Source organism: Pteropus vampyrus, unplaced genomic scaffold (genome assembly GCF_000151845.1).
Source record: "Pteropus vampyrus isolate Shadow unplaced genomic scaffold, Pvam_2.0 Scaffold36, whole genome shotgun sequence".
NCBI classification, from domain to species: Eukaryota; Metazoa; Chordata; class Mammalia; order Chiroptera; family Pteropodidae; genus Pteropus; species Pteropus vampyrus.
Window position 1 is genome coordinate 6,728,169 of NW_011888817.1, and position 14,218 is coordinate 6,742,386.

At 40.6% G+C, this 14,218-nt stretch overlaps 1 non-coding gene and 1 pseudogene across 1 annotated transcript; one reads left to right on the forward strand and one right to left on the reverse strand.

The window, feature by feature from the left end:
- The first annotated feature begins 2,862 nt into the window (after window positions 1-2,862).
- On the forward strand, window positions 2,863-2,996 carry LOC111738307. The gene has a single exon (XR_002779813.1). It is a non-coding gene; the product is annotated as a U11 spliceosomal RNA (small nuclear RNA).
- A 4,288-nt stretch (window positions 2,997-7,284) lies between these two features.
- LOC111738248 lies at window positions 7,285-7,403 on the reverse strand (annotated as a pseudogene).
- Between the last annotated feature and the right edge of the window lie 6,815 nt (window positions 7,404-14,218).

The following is a 14,218-nucleotide window of genomic DNA, read 5'->3' on the forward strand; positions in this document are numbered from 1 at the left end:
CCAACCTAAGTCCATCTGGAGCCCGGGTCCCCAAACTAAGATGGAGAAACATAAAGGAATGTAAAAAGGGCTATGATAGCTGGGAACAAGTGCCAACAGGAATCAGGAAGAGCTGCCTCCCACCTGGATTGGTGCACCAACTTGCCCTCCGTGTCTATATCTTCCCATCCTTATCCCACTAAATTCTCAGTCCACCTTTACACTGCCACCAATCCAAATTCACAGAATCGAGGTCCCTTCACCATTAGGCTCCAAGCCAACTTCCTAGTCCTACTGCCCTGTCACTGCTGTCTTCATTCTCCTAATAGTCTAGCATACCATTTTTTATTTTTGCACTCTTATCCATCTTTTTAAGACCCAGTGTAAATACATTCATTCAACAAATAGAGTGCTGTTGTGTGCCAAACTTTTTGCTAGGTGCTGGGTATCTATTAATGACACACAATATCCTTAAGAGAGTTTACAATCAAGTGGGAAATGAACCACTAGCAAATAGACAAAAATGTAAAGGATGGGAATACTAGGATAAACTAGATTTATCTAGCTGGTTAATGGAGGCCCTGAGCTAGGAAGAGCTTATTTAAGGACCAAGATGACCAAGGTGGCTGGGTGATGGGGAGAGTGGCCTGCAATGAGGTTAGATAGGCAGGCAGGGGTCAGTTCAGGCAGGATCTTGTAGGCCATGGTGCGGACATGGGATTTTATTTATTAGCAATGGCAAGGCATTGGAGGGTTGAACAGGCATGAAATAATTTATTTTTAAGAGGTGATTTGTGACTTATAGGAAGAGTCCCCAACAGACACAATTGACAGTGCCCATATCTAGGCTTCCCACCTTCTCTTTCTACTTACACACATGCTTCCTACTGTAGGCTGTTTACATGACTCCCTCTTTTTCAGCTTATACTTTGTAAAGGTCAGGGACCTCCACATATTATATTAAAGAAAGTAAAATGCCTGACGTCTATTTTTTTTTAAATCTATGTATACGTACATAAAAAATAGTCTGGCAAGATAAACACTAAACAAGATGGGGGAAAGCATTGTTACAATTCTGTACTGTTTCGATTTCTTTACAATTAGTACCTATTTTTATATTAAAAATGAAGTATCTGAATTATTCCATTAATTTTTTTTCTATTACAGTTGACATGCAATATTAGTTTCAGGTGTACAGTGTAGTAGTTAGACATTTATATAATTTAAGAGGTGATCCTTCCATACGTCTAGTACTCATCTGACGCCATACATAGTTATTACAATATTACTGACTATTCCCTAAGTTATACTTTACATCCCATGGCTATTATGTAACTGCCAATTTGTACTTTTTCATCCAGCCCCTCAGCCCTCATCACAAACTATCAGTTTGTTACCTGTATCTATGAGTTTGTTTTATTTATTTTATTTTTTAGATTCCACATATAAGGAAAATTGTGTGGTATTTGTCTTTTTCTGTCTTATTTTACTTAGCATAATAACCTCTAGGTCCATACATGTTGTTGTAAATGGTAAGATTTCATTCTATGATTCCATTTTTTATGCCATTCTGGAAAAGGCAACAGTTTGGGGCCAGAGAAGATTGAGAAAAGGGGAGGGGTGACTAGAAAAGAGGACAAAGGAACTTTTGAGGGTGATATAAATGTTTGATATTTTGACTGTGGTAACAGATGAACGTCTGTATGAGTTTGTTAAAACTCATAGAACTGCATAAGAAAGGTGAACTTACTGTATGTAAATTATATCTCAATAAGCCTGACTTTAAAAATTGAAATAAATGGAGAAAATATAGAAAGCAAGGACTTTTTAAATATTTTTAATTACACACGTAATAAAATTACACAATAATCCATTATGCTTTTTAAAAAATTAGAACGTTACTGGTCAATCTAAGTCCTGTGTGTAATAGCTCCCATCCAGATTCCTTTTTTTTTTTTCCTAAAGAGTATTCACTGATGTGTGTTCTTCCAGATGTTTTTTAAATTAATATATACAATATGGGGCCGTAGAAAACGTATAACACTAGGTTTACTGTGCACACGTGTACGCTCTTTATTACATTAATGGTATCATGCGGTACACTATTTAACAGCCCTTTCACCCAATTTTTTTGTATGTGTCGATACAAGATCTACTTCATTCAAAGTGTAGTATTGCTTTTTTTCTTCGTTAATGGTATGCTGTACCTCATTTTGTAACTCTTAACAGTGTTTTCTTTTTTTTTTTAATGTCTAATTCACTCCATGAAAGTGCAGCAGACAGCATTCCACTGTATGAACACACCACATTCTGCTAATCTGTAGTTGTAATGATGGAAGATTAGGTTGCTCTGTTTTTCGCTGGTATAGTGATCCTGTGCCTCCAGTGCTCGCTTCCTGGGACCGCTTCAAGGTGGACGGCTAGAAATGGCACAGGCTTGTGCCTTTTCAATTTTAATAGGGTGGTATACGTGACTTCCCCGGACAGGTACCCACGGCCCCAGAAGAGCAGGATTTACCACGCATCCGACTGCAAGAACGACTCTCCCACCTGCCCCGCGGTCTACTATAGCGCAAAAAGCGCCTCGGTTCCCTCCCGCGACCGCTTTCCCCGCCTCTCCTCTTGCACCTCCCCCTAACCCCCGCACCTTCCCAGCAAGCACTGCGTATTTGCATATCGACTTCTTTTTTTTCTCTAATAAATAAAAACCAAAAGATAAATCATCGTGTCCTTGTGAAGAATTTCCTCTGGCTCTGAAGGTGTTGAAATTTCCTCCTCAACTTCAGAAACATGAGATAAGAAATTTATATGGTTTTTTTTTCCCACCCTTACCATAATAGGGATTCGCCTACACTGCCACTCTGTTTTAGAGAACGTAGAAGCAAAAAGGGCTTCTGTCGTGAGTGGCACACGTAGGGCAGCTTGGTTGCTCTTCGTGCGGAATCGACATCAAGAGATTTCGGAAGCATAATTTTTTGGTACTTGGGCAGCTAGTGATCGTTGGTCCTGGCGCCCTTGGATTTGAGTATAAAGACAGTAGAGCGACAATTTGGCTTTGTCCTGGAATGAGGTTTATCCAAGGGCACGTTATTTTATACAGCCAGAAGGAATGCCTACAATTCTTCAAAGTGTGATGAAATCATGTTGTAAGAGTTTGACTTTGTGAAAATTTCTTCCTCTTTTACCAGGCATGCATATTCCTGAGTTATTCTTTCTATAACTTTTGTCCGTTGAAAACATAGGGGCAATAGTTTAAAAGACTAAACAGCATTCTCTTAACCTGGCGACAACCTTTCTGGACGGCAATTCAGCAATAGATATTTCATCAGCAATAGATATTCCATTTCCTAGGTATGATGTTTAAGAAATTTAGTGTTCCAACTATTTATGGACACTGAAATTTAAATTTCATATAATTGTCACATATCACAATAGTATTCTTTTTTTAATTTTTGTGTGTGTGTGTGTGCACGCGCGTGTGTGTGTGTCAACCATTTACAAATATAAAAATCATTCTTAGGTTCTCAGGCAGTAGTATAGTTTACTGGCCCCTGGCCTACACATTCAAGAGCAATAAGAGCCCAGTCAAACCAACTATTGGATACCCACAAATGGAATACTGTGCACTCATTAAAATGTTGAAATAGAAGCATTTATGGTAATGGTTCACCTCTATGGAGTACTTATCAAGTGCCAGGCCCCGTATTAAGCATTTAGTATGCATTAGCTCCTATAAATCATAAACTGTTGAGGTAGATAGTAGTAGTATACTCACTTTACAAATGAGAAAACAGAAACTCTGGGAGGCCCAGATCACAGAACCAGAAAGCAGCTAGAGGTGAGCCTAGGCCTTCTGACAGAAATGAGTTACTCTGACTACACAGAATACCCAAGGGGAATGTCAATTATACTGGAATCTGTTAGAGGGGAAGATTTATTGGGGAAGTGAAGTTTTTTCTCCTTTTGCTTATTCATATTTTCTTATTAAATATGGAGTACATGAAAAGGTTAGAGAAATAATGAGGATACATAGGCACTGGAATACAAATGATGAAAAATAAAATCAGATTCAGAAAGAAGCCACTCTTAAAAGGCCACATATTATGAGATTCCTTTTATAGGTAATGTCCAGAAATGGCAAAAATATAGAGGCAGAAAGTAGAATTAGGGGTTGCCTAGGGCTGTAGGTAGGAGGAGAGATTGACTACAAATGAGCATGAGGGATCCTTTGGGAGGCGAAGGAAATGTTCTTAAACTAGATTGTGGTGAGAGTTGCACAAGTCTATAAATCTACTAAAAATCATTGAATTGTACATTTAAAATGGGTGAATTTTACAATATGTAAATTATAGTTTAATAAAGCTGTTTTAAAAAAAAAAATCAAGAGCTGGAAGGAGAAAAGTTCACCTAGCTAGGAGCCTGAGAATCTATAATCAGGTTAGGAAGTTCTCTAATTTAGAAACTTGACCTAAGTGGATTTCCTGCATCTGAGCTTCTGTGTGTTAGCTGATCATGTCAATGACTTCCTCATTTAAAACCCTTCAATGGCACCTAACTAGCTTGAGTTAACATACTGTAAGTCTCAAGAAACTCATCATCCTCTTTGTTCTAAGGACTCCAGCCATACCAGTCTTCTATTTCTGAAGCCACTATTCGCAGAACCTCAGGACTTCCAGAAAATTCTCTCCTTTACCTGGAAATGCTTTCTCAACTGCATCTCCATCTATCTCTTCTTCCAAAGTGGCTAACTCCTCCTCATTCTTCATATCTCAGCTCAAACATCACTTCCTCAGAGGAATCCTCCTTGACCTCTCCTCACCCCTCACTAAGTTAGCTCCCCTACACTCTGTTATGCGTTATGCTCTTTCATGACACCGTAGACTTCTCTGCAGAACATTATCATGATCATTATTAATGCATTAGTTGTAAAATTAGTTGTTCAATATTTATATTCCCCAGCCAGAATGTCACCTACGTGAATGCAGGGAACCTGTCTACATCATGTACACCATTTGGGTCCTTCGTGCTTGGTGTAGTACCTGACACATAGTAGGTATTCAATACATATTTGTAGAGCACTTCACAGTCTATGAAGTACTTGTGCATATGAAGTACTTGTACATTGGCCACTATTTATTAAGCACTTACTATGTCCTAGGATATAGGATTAAACGAGACAAACTGCTTCTAGAGAGTTGACTGTACTCTCCTAATTAGGATAAGAACAGTCTTCTCATTTTACAGGTAGTCTAAGTTTACACTACTTGTAAAGAAGGAACAGATCCTTCCAAACTAAAATGAATTGCCTTCTAATAAGATCATAGAGTCCCAACAGGATGGATTTACTACAAGTGATTCAGGGAGATGGATTTTAAAAGGCCAAGAAGCTTTGGCATTTTGAAGGGTAGAGCGGAAGAGGGTGTAAATTTGTCAGAAGAGAAGAGAAAGTTTCTATCTTTCAGGTGAGCAGATGCAAGCATGGCTCTTCTCTTAAAACCAACGAAACCTGGTCCCTGAGCTCCCTGATATCCAGATCAGTGACCACAGACAGGAAATGACGGTCACAGAAATATTGTGTTTATATACATTAACAATCCAAGAAAGAATTTAAGAAAATTCCATTTACGATGACATAAAAAAGAATAAAATACTTAGGAATATTAAAACTTAGGAATATTAAAAAATCCACTTAGGTCAAGTTTCTAAAACTTAACCAAAGAAGTGAAACTTAACTAAGGAGGAGTGTAACTTGTATACTGAAAGCTACAAAACAGTGCTGAAAGAAATTTAATAAGACATAAGTAGGAAGAAATCCCATGTTCATAAATTGGAAAACAGTATTGTTAAGATGTCAATATTAGCAAAGCAATCCTTCAATTTAATGCAATTCTATGAAAATCCTAATATTTTTTGCAGGAATAGAAAAACCCAACCTAAAATTCATATGGAATCTCAAGGGACCCTGAATAGCCAAAATACTTGAAAAAGAACACAGTTGGAAGACTACGATTCCTGATTTTAAAACTTACTAAAGCTATAGTAAATAAAACAGTGTGGTAGTGGTATAAAGACAGACATGTAGACTAATGAAATAGACCAGAAAATCCAGAAATAAATCCTGACATCGAGTTGGATTCTTAACTTACAGCACATGCAAAAAAGAACTCAAAATGGATCAAAGATCCAAACAAAAGAGCTAAAACTATAAAGTTCTTAGAAGAAAACAGGGGGACAGCTTCATGACATTGGATTTAAATATGACACTAAAAGTACAGGCCACGACAACAAAAAATAAGTAAATTGGACTTCATAAAAAATGTAAAACTTTTGTTTATCAAATCCCACTATCAGGAGAGTGAAAGATATCCCAAAGAAACAGGAGAAAGTATTTGCAAATCATATATCTGATTAGGGGTTAATATCCAGAATATATAAAGAACTCCTACAACTTAACAATCAAAAAGCAAACTCAATTCTACAATGAACAAATGTCTTGAATACACATTTCTCTAAAAATATACAAATGGCTTATAAGCACATGAAAAGAAGCTCAACATCATTAATCATTAGGAAAAAGCAAATCAAAACCACAATGAGATACCACTTCACGCCTAGCAGCATGGGTCTATCAAAAACAAACAAACAAAAAAACCAAAAAAAAAAAAAACAGAAAATAACCAGTGTTTGTACAAATGTGAAGAAATTAGAACCCTTGTGCACTGTTTGAGGGAACATAAAGTGGTATAGCCGCTATGGAAAGCAGTATGGCGATTCCTGAAAAAACTGAAAATAGAATTGGTATATGATCCAGCAATACCACTTTGGGGTATATACCCCAAAAAACTGAAAGTAGAGTCTCAAAGAAATATTTGTATACCCACAACACAACAACAAAAAGGTGGAAACAATTCAAATGTCCATCAAAGGATGAATGGATAAACAAAATAAATGAATATCCATACAATGAATATTATTTGGCCATAAAAAAGAAGGAAGTACAGATACATGCTACAACATGGATAAACCTTGAAACATTATGCTAAGTGAAATAAGCCACACTCAAATGAACAGATATTGTATGATTCTACTTATTTGTGGTACCTAGAATAGTCAAATTCATAGAGACAGAAAGTAGAACAGTGGTTACCAGGGGTTGGGGTGGGGAGGTATGAGAAGTTATTGTTTAATGAATACGGTTTCAGTTAAGGATGATGAAAGTTTCAGAAATGGATGGCAGTGACGGTTGCATAACAATGTGAATGTACTTAATGCCACTGAACTGTATACTTATATATATATTTTTAACGCCTACAGCACCTGGTCTTCCTAGGTGGTCCTCCATCCAAGTACTAACCAGGCCCGACGCTGCTCATCTTCCAAGATCAGACGAGATCAGGCACGTTCAGGGTGGCATGGCTGTTGACTTGAACTGTACATTTAAAAATGGTTAAAATGGTAAAATTGGTGTCATGCATATTTTACCACAATTTTAAAAATTAAAAATGAATAAAATTAATTTAAGGAAATCATGGTGAAAAGCAAAGTTTGGGGCATGCCTATTATATCTCAGGCTGGAAGCTGCTCACCAGCTCAGGAGACTTACACTCTAGTTGGCAAAACAGTGTGTAGGTGGAGAGACCAAGGCCCAGAGAGGGCCTTAACTAAGGTCCTGTAGCCAGTGGCTGATTGGGCTCTATGAGTTCTGTAAGGCAGATGGGTGGTACCAGTTGGAGCATTAATAGTGTTACCAGCTGGCATTTCTTGAGTGCTTACTACATTCCAGACATTGTTCCAAGTCCTTTTGTGAGTGCAGATTACCTCGTTTACTCTTCATAACCCCCCTGTGAGTGAGATACCATTACCATCTCCCTTTACAGATGAAGAAACAGGCTGAGACAAGGATCCAAGGTCCCAGAGCCAGTAGGACTTGAATCTTGTCCTGACTCCAAAACCAGAAAGTTAGCCTTTTGTTTTTGTCCTGTGGTGGACACTGGATGAGGGTGGGGCTGGGGTGGGACAGGAGGTGAGTCACTTGACTGTATCTAGATTTATCAGACTTTTTTTCTTGCACCCATTAGCTGAACTTCTTCCTTTTTTCTCTTTGCATCCTTTTCTGATTCATTCTCCATCTGTTAGTAACTTCTGGCTCTGGAGAATGTGATGCAGAGGGCGGGGTAAGCTGTAGAGGGTGGGGAGGTAGACAGTCCTTAATAAACAAATATTTTTTGATTGCTCTCTATGTTCCAGGCAATGTTTAGGGGCTGGAGCCCTGCCGTGAATAAAATAGACCTGTCTCTGCTCTCAAGGAGATTCTATTGCAGGGTATATATATGTGTGAGGCAGGGTGAGGGGTAGAGGCGGGTAGAAGGGAAGGGGAAGTGGGGGAGGGGAAGGGAGTGGGTAGAGACAAGGAACAAGATAGGTCAGGTGTCAGTAAGGGTTATAAAAGAAATGTGAGAAAGTGACTGTCTGGGGACATAACTAAGACACAGTCAGAACAGGGGAGGCATGGCTCAGGAACTGAAACCTGAAGAATGAGAAAGAGCCAGCTGAAGATCTGGAAGGAGTATTCCAGGGTCCCAGTGGGGAAACAGCAAAGGCAAAGAGTATGAAATCCATGTGTTAGAGGAACATGGAGGCCAGTGAGGCTGGAGTAGAGTGACAGAAAGAAAAGATCCCAGCGCCAGCTCATGTAGGGTCTTATAGACCATGATGAAGAGGAGTTCAAGGTTACTTCTAAGGGGAAGAGAGGCCACTGGAAGAATTAAGAATGAAGATTGGAAGACAGCATGACTGAAAATGGGAAGACCAATGTAATGTAACAGAGGCAGGTGATGATGGTAGTCTGGACCAAGTGGGGATTCAGAGAGGAGGTGGTATTAGAGGGGTCTTTAGGAGGTGACTGAGTGATAGGGGTGGCATTCTCTGAAGTGCAAGAGACAAGAGGAGAAGCTAGTTTGTTGGTGGGGATCTAAGGGGAGATGGGGATAGAAATTCTGAATTCAGTTGTGAACTTGTTGAGTTTACAGACGCAGTGGTTGGCCAGCAGCTGGTGACACTGTTCTAAGCTGGAAGTAGATACTTGGGAGGAGAGACTAGATACTGCCAACTGAGGACTCATAGGCTGCATCTCTTCACAGATGCTTAATATTGAGCCCAGAGGGTGCTTAAAGTTTTTGTTTTTTAAGTTGGTTATCAACATTTAAAAATCCAGAAATATCAAATAAACTCAGGATTTCCACCTCTTCTTCCAAACTGGATGCTCTGGTCATACTGGGCTCATGTCCTGGGAAGGCCATGGCAGGTTGGTAGAGAAGCTGCTGCCCTACAGGTGGCGTATAAACCCAATGGCTGGTCTGACACCCCACCAGGCCTGCTGTGGATTCCATTCAAGGTCTGGTACTGGCGGCACTGGAGTTTCAACGTCTAGTATGGGCAAGAGGTGGTAACGTAGAAGAGGAAAATGTTGGCCTGGCACAGAGCCTGTACTTTGGATAGACCCATTGGGAGTGGCAGCTCTGTGCTTCTCAGCCTTGTCACCGGGGGTGTGCCACTTAATTTCACTGAGCCTGTCTTGCCTCTTCCAGAAAATGGAATAACACTCCCTACCTGGAAAGCAAATTCCCTACCTGGAGTTTCACCTATGAGAAATCTCTTAGCACAATGGCAAAAAAAAAAAAAAAAAAAAAAAACCCACAGAGAAAGAGTTTAAGCAATGTTAGTTTCTTTTCCTTTCAATCCGGTGAGAAGCTAGTCTCAAGAAATTAGAATGGTGAAGCCATAGCACAGGCTGTGGTACTAGCTCTGCCATTTACCAACTATGCAAGCTCAGTTTTCCTATCTATAAGATGGGGACACAACTAGTACCTACCTTGTGGAAATTAAAGTTTAAAATGGCATGGCACTCAGTAAGTGTTAGCCATTATTTTTGTCACCACTGTTGCTGTTACTTAGCATGTTATAAATATACTCAAGAGCTAGCAGAGCCATGTTTCTTATACCAGGCTGGTCATCAGAGTCATCTAGGGACATTTTAGAAAATATTCGTGTCTGGGCTCTACCCTCAGAGATCTCAACTGAATTCATTTGGGATGGGACCCTGGTATGGATATTTTACAAAATCTCCCCAAGTGATTCTACACGTAGCCAGGAATAGAAGACCCACAGTGGAGGAAGCATTAGGAGCATGGGCTCTGATGTGTAACTGCCTATGTTCAAATCCAATCCAGCCAACAAACAGATGAACTTGGTAAAGTTCCTAACCTCTCATGTTAAACTGGGTTAATGACAGGACCTGGAAGTTGTATAGATCTAAAGTGCTTAGAGCAATGCCTGGCAGCTAATAAGCTCTCAGCAGGCCTGGGCATTACCATCCCTCAGTTTTCATGCTGTTTCCAAACTGACTGCAGCCACTGTAGGCCTGTGCCCAGCTCACACCCACGACCTCCCTAAGGGGCCTGGATGCCTTGAACATCCCACACTGGGGCTTCTCCTAACTCTGCCAGCTGCCCCCAAAGTTATTTTTTTGCCCTTCCACTGTTTGGCTTTTTAATTTACTCCAAATGAATGGAATTATTTCCCAAACAAAATTTGTCTGCTCAGATATCAGAGAGATCCCAGGAATGCTAGAGGGGAAGATAGAACCAGACTGGCCATTCAACTGTCTCTCATGTTCAAAAAAAGGACATGGCAGGGGGGAGAGAATTATTTTCTTCAATGCTTAGGACACAGTGTTTTGTAGGGAAAAATAGTATAATACGAAATTATACATTCAAGATAATTCGTCCAGGTAAAGGACAACAATTCACAGAAAAAAGATTGGAAGGAAATATGCCAGATATTAAAGTGTTTTGCTTCTCTGCTTCTTTTATGCACTTTATAATTTTCTACAGTGAACATGTAATTAACAGGAAAAACAATTCAGAGAAAAATAATCATTTTATTGCTTTGTCTTAGTTCCTCTTTCCTATCAAAAATTTTTAAAGAAAGAATTGTTTCTACTTGCTGTTTCTGCCAGTTACCTTCCCATACACTACTTGATCCATCATAATCTGGCTTCATCTCCAACCTTGGAGGTGACCCTACCCTGGAAGAACCAACAATGATCTCTTAGTTGCCAAATCCAGTGGCTTCTTTTTCCTTGCCAGAGTTCTGCAGTATCCAACATTGTTGGCGCCATCCCTTCCTCCTGGAAGCTTCCTGACTGCTCTCTGGACTTCCTCTCTCCACTCTGTCCAGGGGTCTAATCTTTCCAACCACTTCTGGTTGGTCTCTGTAGGTTCCTCAAGGCTTAATGTTCCCCAGGTTTGGGCCTCCAGCCCCCTCCTTCTGCACAATTTCCTTGGAGTGACCTCATCCACTCTTGGCATCTATGGTCCCATCTACATGGCAGATCTTAAATTCCAGCTCTGGCCTCTTGCCTGGGACAAGTCAATCCAACTCCCTTCTCAACACTTTCATTTGTATGTCCCTCGAACACCTCAGATCCAACAAATCCAAATGGACTCATCATTTCAACTTTCCACCAATCCTCAACCAACATTTCCTTTGTTCCTTCATTGGGGTCATTCTTGTTCCTTTCTTTTCTCACACCCTATATTTGGTTGGTCACTAAGGCCTGTTGATTCCAATTTGGAACTGTCTGGAGCACATCTGCTGATGTGTTCTGACTCTGCCCTGCATGAGGCCCTCTTTCTCCCTTGCCTGGATGATCATAGTCATTTCCCCACAGTTTTCTTTTCCTGGTCTTTCTCCTCTTGAATCAGTATCTTATAATTTTTCAGATCATTCATTCATTTGTTCGATCAACAAACATTTGCCATGTACCAAATTCTGCTCCAAATACGATATGGAGTAAATGATAAAGACACAAAATAGGTAAATAAATAATCTAGGGGATTTCGAATTGTGGGGATTGCTATGAAGGTAAGCAGAAGGGTTGAAAAAGTAACTAGGGCATGGGGAGGGAAGGTCTGTCACATGTGGTCTTTGTCCTGAAATAGTCACCGACATGAATATGACAGGTGCCCTAATGGAACCAGGGGCAGCAATGGTAGAGAAGAATGTGGCTGGGGACCCTACTTTAGGTTGGGAGTCAGAGAAGGCACAGTGAGGGAAGGGTAGAGAAGAGGGGGGCAGGAAGGAGATCACGCTTGGTGGCCCTGGAGGAGGATCTGGGTTTTATTCTAAGTGCAATGGGAGGCTATTAAAGGGTTTATAACAGTGAAGTCACATTTTTTATCCCTTTAAGAAATTACCAACTCTAGGTGCTTAGGGTAGATAGCATTTGGGGATGGGGTGGATAGGGTTGCCAAGTATTGGGAAATTATTGCAGTGATCTTGGCAAGTCTTGTGGGCTGGCGATGGGTGTTAGCAATGCATTTGGAGAGGACTTAAACATCCCTTGGGTACCCACCCGCTGCAGGATAGCTCCTTACTCTTTATGACAATCATCTGGTTCCAGCCTCCCTCTTCAGCCCCATCTCCCTTCATTTCTTCTTTGTCTCTGCACATGTTGTATGTTTTGGAATGCTCTTCCCCAGTTTTCCCTTTGATGAACTCCTATTCATCCTTGAGACCAGGATCAAGTACCCACTCTTCTGTGAAGCCTTTTGGGAATTCTCCAGGAAGAATCCTTTACACTTTTTCAGTGCTTTGTTTATAACTCCAGGATAACACTTATCGCACTGTACTGTAATGTTTACAATTCTGTCTCTGAAGAAAGTGAACAAAGAGCTTCTGGAAGGCAGGGACAAAGTTTCAGTAAATGTTCAGTGAATGTTTAATGCATAATCAAAAGATATAAACTGTCTCACTAGGAATAGTTCACATAGGTCAAAAATCCAGTCATGACCTGCCCCCATTACATTCAGAATCATCTGCTAATGTGTAAGTCCTTGATCATGACAAAAGACACTAAACATATGTACTAAGGCTCCTCATTTGATCCTTGAAATAGCTCTGAGAGGTGCGCACAGTGGGACAATCATCTCTATTATCTCTATCTAAATCATCTACAGATGAAGAAATCAAGGCTTAAGAGAGGTGTGACTTGGCCAAGATCCCCAAGTTGCTAAAGCCAAGACTAGAGCCCAGCTTGTCTGACCCCCCCAAAATTCAGTTCTATTGTTTACTCTTGAGCTGCCTTACCTGTCCTTGAATCAAGAACTTTTAAAACGTCCCGTAACCTGTTCATGACAGAGGGGATGGATAGCAGAGATATGACACAGGAAAAGGCAAGATGAGGAAGCAATTCTTCCCCCTCAAAGAAGTGCCTGCACACCACCACCTCATTTCTTCTTAATAAATAACACAGCAACCATCTTAGTGGTTATAAGCAGTGATTATAAGCGTGGATTTTGGAGAAAGGACCTGAGTTGAAGTCCTGGTTATACCATTTGCAGTTTATGTGACCTTGAGGGATTTAACTTCTTTTGGCTTCCTGTTCTTTTTTTTTTTTTTTTTTAAATCGGTAAAACGGGAGTTAAAAGAAACTACTTAGTAGGGTTGCCATGAGGATTATGAGACCAAAGCATCTTCCCCGAGGCCCGGCCATATAGAAAGGTCTTAATACTTGCTAATTACTATTACTGGCCCTAGAAATTTTTCCTAAGTACTTTTCACGTATCACCTTTTTTAACACTCATAACAATCTTATGCCTTAGGCGAAATAGAGGTTTAGAGTTGTTAAGTAATTTCCCCAAAGAAATTAACACTTGAACCTAGAATCTCACAACCAGGAAGGCTTGGCAAACGCGCATGGGTCAGAGAATGTAAGCAGCTTGCTCAAGGACTCGTGACCAGTTACTGACTCTGTACTCAACCAGATCTTTTGCTTCCAAATTGATAGTTGGGGCATAACTTCTGGAGGTCTGGTAAGATGTACACTTCATAAAACAGGATTTGGGAGGTAAAAGGGTCAGAGTCCTCCAGAGGAGTCGAGAGACCTGCCTTTACCCCCTATTGTGGGTGAGGTGATTCTTTACTTTAGGCTTCATTTTCCTCATCTTTGAAGGGGGTAAGAGGGAGAAGAGTTATCAGAGTCCCTAGCATCCTTCTTAACACTGACTCTCCGGAGCAGAAGACTCCTGCTCAGGTAAAGGCTCACTCAAAACCCCGCGGCTAAGTTTCAGCCTCCTCCGGGTCGGCAATAGGGACGCGTCCCCTTTAAGGCGCCAACTCGCCGGCGCCGGCGGCCGGAAGTGTTGAAGCCCGGCCTGGCGGCGGCGGTGGCGGCACC